We start from the raw sequence: 8,714 nt of genomic DNA, 5'->3' as shown, positions 1-8,714 counted from the left end.
AGTGTGATGTTCGGAAACCAAACTGGTGATCTGGGATTATGTGATTGGAATCAAGGATAGGGTACAGGCGTCTTAAGATGAGTTTCTCAAGGATTTTGCCCATGATAGGTAATAAAGCGATCGGACGGTAGGAGGATGGGTATTCAGGCGGCTTTTGAGGTTTGGGAATCATTTTTATAAGTTAAAATTTATGACTCCGATGACCTCGAACGAACCTACGGTAATACAATACTGTAAACTCCTTGAGCAGTCGAAAGTACATCACATGGAATTGAGAACATATTTTTCCTTTTCGTCAATTAGAAGATTTTATCTAAAAACAAATTGATTCTATTACTTTTTTGGGATAAAAAACTATTTTTATTTCCATATTCTAAAAATTCATTAAAAAAATGAGTCCGAATTCGATTTGTAACTGATATCCACATACACTAAAGACATAATTTCAGAATGTCTAATACCGACCTGATTTCAGATATCCACTGCTCGAAAAAATCATTAATATTTATTTATTTCGAAGATTATATAAATGCATAGTTCTGAGCTAAAATAAAAATAACTATTAAAATTAATATAGTATAACCAACCTGAGAGTGTTCACTAATTTGATGAGTACAGGAAGCTGCTTCTCTGGGAGATTGTGTTAGATTGAGATAGTAGCACCGCTAGAGTACATAAAAGCTGTAACAAAAAAAAAACAATAAACTTTGTTTCATTTATCATGAAAATATTTTAATATCTATTTACTTCACGCATTATGAAATGCAAACTGAACCACAAGTTTTTTCAAAAATAATAGTTGAAACGTTTTTTAGAAGAAAGGTTCTCTAAGCGTATTTCTTGTACGCTGCACAGTTGTCAAGATTGGTGTTTCCTAATTTAGATTATGTAAGAGAATCCAAATACGACAAGCATAAGTAAGCATTTATCTTAAGACTGTTTTATAAAGAATACATTTATTTCGGATAGATTATTGAAGAATAGAAACACTTTAAATATCACTTCCTGGCAAATATTTATTTATGAAACTTGTTTGAATATTGAGGTGAAAATACTTCACATATAGCTTTTAAAACAAAAAAAAAATTTATTGATTTTTACTTTTTTTTCGAGGTCTTGACTTTCATTGTTACGTAGTGATTCCAATTTCTAAAGGAATTTCCTAACGCTGCAAAATGCCAGGGTTCTCCTTGATTACGATGTTCGTCAATTGAAAGGTAATTGAAATTCCGTAAATGAATCAAACTATTGCACAAAAGGAAAATAAATATACCTAATCATTAATAGTATAAGTAAGGTATACATACAGGGTTAGTTGTGTTAAAGTATATACAACAATGATACCTTACCTATGTATGTGTACATATGTATGTTACCTCGTAAGCATACACAGAGCGATACATAAAACGAGAAGTCCTGGTAGTTCTTAAGAGGCCACGAAATCTACTGACTGTTTTAAACATTTGATACTGCAGATAATGTTTTGTTACAAACATGTTCCATAAACATTGGTTCCGTAGTATAAACAGTGTAGTTGAATATTCATATTTACAAAATAATATTTTACTATACATTACAGTATAATTTATAAAATTAAAAGTAATAGATTATAGCACTTCTATTTAATGTGAAATATATTTACGTAAAAAAAATAGATTGAAAGACCTGTCAGATTGTAACGGAGAGATCCAACCATCTCCGTTTAATCTGACAGCCCTTAGGAAGCCCTGTAAAGTGGGGTGAAACGTTGGTTAACAATAAATAGTTTTATTTTAATATTTTGATAGCTTTATTGACCGCTTCCTACAATCTACTTCATCAACTATCAACCATCTTCTTCCAATACAAAACATTTTTTCAATCTTCCAATATAAAAAATCAAGTGGTTACATACGGGAACACCCATCTTTATGTTAAAAGGTTTTGATATTATACAAAAATATTCATTTTGAAGAATTTCACCTCAATGTTGTAGTATATATTACAAAATAATTCCTCGTAGTTCACCAAATTTATAACTCAAATTTATGCAAGGTTACCAATGATATATCCTATCCTAAACAGTAATTCCAAACTAAAACCAGAAAGAAATGTTCTAATATTTAAAACAATTCTCAGGCCATTGGTGATGTACAGCTGTGAAGTCTGGGGAGCGGCATCCTTCACGAAAAGAAAAAAAACTGCAATTTTTTCAAAATAAAGTCCTAAGAATCGCAGTTAATGCTCCATGTTTCAAAAGAAATAGCCAATTGCATCGCGAATTACATATGGAGTCAATACAGAATCACATCAAAAAACGGTTCATGAAGTTCCACTAAAGTGACCTACAACCTGGGAAACCCAACCTCAACCCGAATACTGCCCAGACTGCTGCAGGACATTTTGTTATAAATTTTAATAAATATAAAATTAATTCATAGTCACACTACCTCAATTTTACTTTTTATTATTACTCATTCTATTTATTCATTAATATTTTTTATTTATTTATTTTTTTCTATTTTCTTCTCTCGTCCCTTTTTCAAATTAACTAGTTTCTTTTCACTATTAGAGGGCAATTGTTTGTTTTATTTAAGTGTACCAATATCATTTTTTTTTTGTTATTAATTTTACATTCCTCTTTTATTAAGAAGCATTACTCTTATCTATTTTTTTTTTTTTTATAACAACATTGTATATAGTTAGGGGGTCTTTTGTACGACACTATCCTCCCCCCATAATCAACTGTTAAAAAATATATATATAATATAACGGTTATATCAACCGTGTAAGGCCCATAGCAGGCCGATCGGGTATAAAATAAAATTTAAAAAAAGAAACAAATTTATAATCCTATTTTCTTAAATCTTTCAAAAAAATTAGAGCATAAATAAACAAACACCAAATTGAAAGGATGTATAATGCGTTTATGTTACACGTATAGTGTACCATATTGCCGTAGAATACAATTACTGAGAGGAAACTGAAATATAATACTCGCAAAATAAACAAATAAATGAAACGTTTGTTGTTTGTATAGGCAAACAAGTGGTTGTTAGATAGTGCGATGCACCATTTTACCTCATAGGTCTAAATACGAAGGTATTGTCAAAGTAAGTTATTACCCGGACCATCACCACAGGATTTAAGTTATCATGAATACAAAAGCAAGACAAGTGATTTTTATTGAATTCGGTCGGATATAGCTACTAGGATTTGGCATCTACTTTAAACTAATTTATGGTTTTTAAAAATTTCACGGGAATGATGCGGAAAATCGGACGAAACTGTTAGAGAGCTTAATTTTCTTTTAATATCCGTCATCATAATTTGAGTCTCATCCACCGGCCGGTGAGACTCAAATGCTCGCCACATGAAAGATCTAAGTATGAAACATGCCTGATTAACTAATGAAGTCGGAATTTTACAAGAAATGGTATTCTTAAAATATTTCATTTTAACGTTTTTTTCTTGTTTTTTTTTTTGGAGTTCTATCAATGGGTAGATTCTCCACATTGTATCATGTCATAATATGACTTACAGCAAATTTACATGATGTATATATATGTATATAGTTTTGAATAACAATAAATAAATTATTAAAAAAAAAACATTTTGTTTTCAATTTTCTACGAAAAGCCAACTATATAAAATCGTTTTGATACAGGACTTATATGAAAATTCTTTATAAAAAAAAAAAAAAACTCTTTTAAAATATAAAGTAAGAGCTATTGAGGTTTTAAAGTGGATTAGACAATTCTCGATGAAGGAAGGAATGTGAAGCACCTTATCTTGGTTTTACGAAAAAAACAATGTTACATTAATTATAGAAAAATTATATTAAAATATTTTTTCTCATTATTATTACTTTAATCATATTTATTATATTTAAGCTGAATGTAATAAAATGTGAATATAGTAAAATATCATTAATGAAGTGATCGTATTTTCAGGTCGTGATCGGATCCATCATAACTTTATTGTTGAATAAGAAAAATTTATTAATGCTATTAAAATTCCTATATGGAGTTTTTGTTTAGCTAACATTAATATTGAATGATAGTGATTTAATATTTGATTCCTTAACAAGGCGTACATGAAAGATATGTACAGAACCTGCTTGGCATATTCAGGATGTATAACAACTATATAATTCACCAGTACATGGGAGGGGGCTTTCTCCTCTGTTAGAGATGCACTATCTTGTTTGCCTTTCCCTCCTGGAATATTTTATGATCAAGAAGATGCTTTCAGATGAACGAAGTTTTATTGGCGAATGCTATATATTATAGAAAAATCATTTACTTTACGTTTTATAAATAAATATAGTATTACATAACTTTCCTTTAGAATAATTATGTATAAGTTTAGATCATTCTAGTCTAGGGTGCCCAAATACTTTTTTATTTAAAATTCTGATATTTGTTTTATTTTAGGCTTCATTATTTAAGCACTTACAGGATCAAAAATAAAGTTATCAAACAGTTTTCTCCTTTAAAAAATAAACACAATTTTTTCACACAAAAACTCAAAGGTTACCCTTATCACACATTATATAAAGGATACAATTACAAATCACAAGCACTATTACTAATCATAAAGAGAAGAGTGTGTATGAAAATATAATCTTATTTGATATGATACAAAAAAACTGAATACAGAACGAAAGGTGGATTTTAGTCTTGCGCCTTTGTTATTCTCAAAACATTTTCTTTTTCGATAAAAAATTTCATAACCAAATGATCGATTTTGTCATGAGAAATGGACACCTGAGTTTTTCCTGGTCCTTTGGAATTCCCCCAAGAATAACAAAATAGTCTTATTTGTAATTTTTCTTTGAAACTGGTTCAACATTTCCTATCCTACCTACCATAATGGTACATATAACTTAAATCAAACATTTAATAATTTTGAAATTACATATACTGAAATAGCTTTTTAAATAAGACTTGCTCAGTATCAACATTCTTTCAGAAAATCTGGAATAAAAATTTCACAATACCAAAATCGTATGCTTAGACCGATTTCTAGTTTGCATCTCGAAGAGAACAAAATAAATACTTGTTTGATGAATTCAAAAATATAATAATATAATAACTTAAATGCAGCAAGTAAACAAAAAAGAAACAACTGTATGTTTTGTTTTCTTTTTCTGTAAATGGCCAAACACTTCCATTAAAATCATCTAAAGCAATTTTTGTTGAATTGTTCTCATTATTTAATCGTAACATTGTATAGACTACATTGAGGGATCAGAACAAGCAATAAATAGGATTTAGTAAAGATTGTTAGAGATTATACCAGACCCTGGTAAGCAACATTGAACTAAGAGAAAGAGGATGGTGTTCAACACTAATAGCTAGAGGCCAAATAATGCTGATTTGAGTAAAAATACAAAACAATAATTTATGGAACGACACACTGAGGATTACAACACATTTCAAACATGTTATATTTCATTGTTATGTCCAAACAGTTTCAAATTAATTTTATTTTCTTAAATTTGGTGTTTTGTACAGTTATTTATGTATACGTTTATGAAGTGCTTTACTACGGTATAAAAATACATTGCATCGCACTTTATTAGATGAAAATTATTCTGATTGTAGAAATGATCAAAATTATAAATTTTGTTTTACTTAGAAAGTTTACTTTCAACTTAACTCATTTTACATAGAAAATCTCAAAATCGTTAGAAAAGCACAAAACAAAAATTGAAACACTTCTTCATTTTTAATCTTATAAAGTTCATTTTATTGTATTTTTATTTTTAATAAAATATTTAAATACATTCTCAAGTTAAAATGAAGGTAAAATCAAACTGAAAACAAACTAATGACGTATTTTTTATTTTAAAAAATATTTCTTGGAATGAGATTTATTGGACTGAGAAGAGAGTGATTTCTTTAATTAAGTTAAATGAGTCGGTTTAATTAAGTAATGTGCGTTAGTCATAATCATGTTTTCTCCACTGGTCTGCTTTATATTTATCATCAAATAAGAGTTTTGCTGTGGTAAAGGAGCACACCAATTGATTTCTGATAATAAAAAAAAAATAATGAATAATAAACCCTAAATGTTCAAACAAAACCCTTTTTGGGATTTTCTCACACGTGCTTACCTCAAAATAAAGTAAAGTTTGTTTTACAAATGTTCCAATTCATGTTCGAAACTGTGATTCTAAATAGAATTTATAATAATAATTACATAGAATTATTTGATGATTTTATTTATAAAAAGAATAAGCCGATAATCATTAAATGTGTTTTATAAAACACCTGAATGAAGACGAATGATGGTTAAACAAGGATGAAGAACTAAGCTTTATTACTTGTTTTGGTCCAAATCTTTTAATCTGAATCATGAAGATATTAACAATTTATTTATGTGAACATTAAAAATTAATAATTAATCTATATAATGAGCTTAGGTGAATTAATCAGGATTTTCAAAATTAATTAAAAGTCATGGAAGAAAAAAGTTTTTGAATAAGGAAGATTGTTTTATTTCGATCACGTTCATTCATTTATAAATTATCAGCTGTTTAAGATTTATAATGGAGTATTATTTTTTACATAAAGAAGACATCTTTAAACATATGACCCATTAAAAAATAATAGTACAGAAAAAAAGTTATGATTCTAGGAGAATCCTCAGTCTGTATCATTATTTAGTGAAATTATCAAAAAAGAGTATCAAACTTGGTGAAAAAAAAATAAAATGATTATGAGGATATTCAGAATTTATTTTACCCTCATCTTTGATTAAAAAAAAATAAAAAGTGATTTAATTGATCTATATTGGGCTGCGAGAAAATATCAGACGTGATAAACAAACGATTCGAGATCCCACACTTTAATTAACACACACACTTCAATTCTCAATTTAGAGGACGTGGAGGTGTGCAAAATCTAAAAAATCATTGGGATATGGGCGACTCTAAGAAAGGTGACTTTTTTTTATCATTGATTTTTACCGAGAAGTTTGATTTTCCATAATTTAGCAACCACTTTCATATTTATAATATATCATCATATTTATAATCTCTACAAAGAACTAAAGAAACTGATTAATCTATTGCTGAGGTAGAATTGAAGGAGGTGAATTGTGTATAGTGGAAAATTTTAGTTTAAATTTATGGATGTGACCGATACGACCTTATCGAATGGCTTTTCGATGTCGAGGAGAAGCATTCCTGTGTTGTTGTTTATTCTTTTTTGCTGCATCCTTTTGTGATTTCATCTTTGCGTCTAGCTTGCTGGATTAAGTTTGAATATTAGGCTCTAAATCGGAACTGCTCGAAAGGTATGAAGTATTGGGATGTATGTTTCATTAATCTAGTTAAACCAAGTTTTTGTACAGGATTCTTGTTGAGTTTGAGGATTGGTATAACTTTGGCTATTTTGTAGGATAACAGGTAGCATCTTAAACGGAAAACAGAGTGATGCCCTTTTATCACTAAATAGTAGCTGTTTTACTGATTTTTTTCTAAAGGGAAATAGTGGGTTTGGAATTTTAGGTGAGGGGTTTCTTGTTTTGCAGTAATTTAATAATTTCAGCTTTTTCTTTTGGTGATATAGAGGGAAAGGTAGGGGGTACTGCTGCTCAAAAACTGTACTCGAAAATTGTTTTAGAAATATACAAAAAAAAATCAATATTTTACTCAACGAAAATAATAAAAAGTTAAGATCAGTCATAATTAATTAGAAAAGATAGTTATAGTTACTATAGTTATTATTTCTGTACGTAAGGTAACTGGGTGATAACCGTCCAGTTTGATAATACTACATTGTGACGAATTGTTAATATGAAAAAAAAGGAAATTAATATATCTATATCCTGTCCTCTACATCCTCTTCACTGCTGACATTCCCATCACTCCAGACACGTTCCTGGCAACATTTGTCGATGATGTAACATCCCGATCCTGTAACAGCCTCATCCAATCTGCAAACACACCTCACCCGGATTGAGCAATGTTGCAACCAATGGCGGATAAAGTCAATGAATCGAAATGCACCCGAGTGTCTTTCACACTCCGCCGTGGCTTCTGTCCACCTGTTACTTTTAATATTACTCTGCCCAGATCCGACACAGTGCGATACCTTGGATTCATTTTAGACAAAAGACTCATCTGAAGCCAACATACTAGACTTAAAAGACAAGAACTCAACAGACGATTCAGCCAATTATCCCGACTGCTCAGCCGGACCTCTCATCTTTCACTAGTGACCAAACTACTAATTTATAAGACTATACTCCGACCTATCTGGACCTACGGACTTGATCATTGGGGAACAGCTAAACCGTCCAACATCAAACGTATCCAATCCTTTCAATCCAAAATCCTTAGAACCAAAGTTAATGCACCCTATTACGTTTCCAACAGAACACTACACCATGACCTTCATATCCCTTTTGTCCTTGACCTCATACCAACCATATTCTCAAAATTCTATATAAACCTTTCCAACCATCCTAATCTTTTGGTTCAAGCCTTATCTAGTTCCACCCATCCCAAGGACACGCGGGGGATAGAGTGAGCTCAGGGATCCTCAGGTCGATTGTGACTGGAGATTATATTATTTTATCATTATGTTATTTTATTTTTTTTTTCATACAAGTAGTTTGATTATGTTCATTTTGTTTATCCCTCTGTTTGTATATATTTAAGAGAGATTTTTTTTCATTCATTTATTTATATTGTTCACAACGATTCAGAAGTTCAAGGTTAT

The 8,714-nt window shown here is 29.9% G+C and overlaps 1 protein-coding gene across 2 annotated transcripts in view; it reads right to left on the bottom strand.

Moving 5' to 3' along the window:
* Nucleotides 1-8,714, bottom strand: part of LOC106685379 (uncharacterized) — a 445,041-nt gene that overhangs the window by 374,108 nt on the left and 62,219 nt on the right. For both annotated transcript variants that reach the window (XR_010844687.1, XM_014428008.2), the window contains exon 2: nt 588-681. The gene's annotated coding sequence lies outside the window, so the exon portion shown is untranslated. The remainder of the gene's footprint in view (nt 1-587; nt 682-8,714) is intronic.

This window comes from Halyomorpha halys, unplaced genomic scaffold (genome assembly GCF_000696795.3).
Source record: "Halyomorpha halys isolate HHAL.00 unplaced genomic scaffold, Hhal_1.1 Scaffold687.1, whole genome shotgun sequence".
In the NCBI taxonomy this organism is placed as follows: Eukaryota; Metazoa; Arthropoda; class Insecta; order Hemiptera; family Pentatomidae; genus Halyomorpha; species Halyomorpha halys.
Note: the sequence above shows the minus strand (reverse complement) of the source record. Positions and strands in the feature narration are given on the sequence as shown.